Here is a 225-nt window from a genome sequence, read left to right as displayed (position 1 = left end):
GTAATGGCCATATTTGGCACTACTGACAGTAGATATTCGACAATAAGGAAAAAAGATAAAACCCTCATTGCTTTTACAACATTGCTTGCGCGCAGGAGAATTTCATTACATTGGAAAGCTAAACATCCACCTAAGGTATGTCTGTGGTTTAATGACCTAATGCAGCTCATACAGTTAGAGAAAGTAAAATACACTCTCAGGGGGTCCAGGGACAAATTCTTTTCT

At 38.7% G+C, this 225-nt stretch overlaps 1 long non-coding RNA gene across 1 annotated transcript in view; it reads right to left on the bottom strand.

Moving 5' to 3' along the window:
• The window catches only part of LOC116698022 (uncharacterized), a 10,861-nt gene that overhangs the window by 7,738 nt on the left and 2,898 nt on the right, over positions 1-225 (bottom strand). The gene's annotated exons all lie outside the window — the stretch shown is intronic.

This window comes from Etheostoma spectabile, chromosome 11 (assembly GCF_008692095.1).
Source record: "Etheostoma spectabile isolate EspeVRDwgs_2016 chromosome 11, UIUC_Espe_1.0, whole genome shotgun sequence".
In the NCBI taxonomy this organism is placed as follows: domain Eukaryota; kingdom Metazoa; phylum Chordata; class Actinopteri; order Perciformes; family Percidae; genus Etheostoma; species Etheostoma spectabile.
The sequence above is the reverse complement of the archived record's forward strand: the minus strand, read 5'-3'. Positions and strand labels throughout refer to the sequence as shown.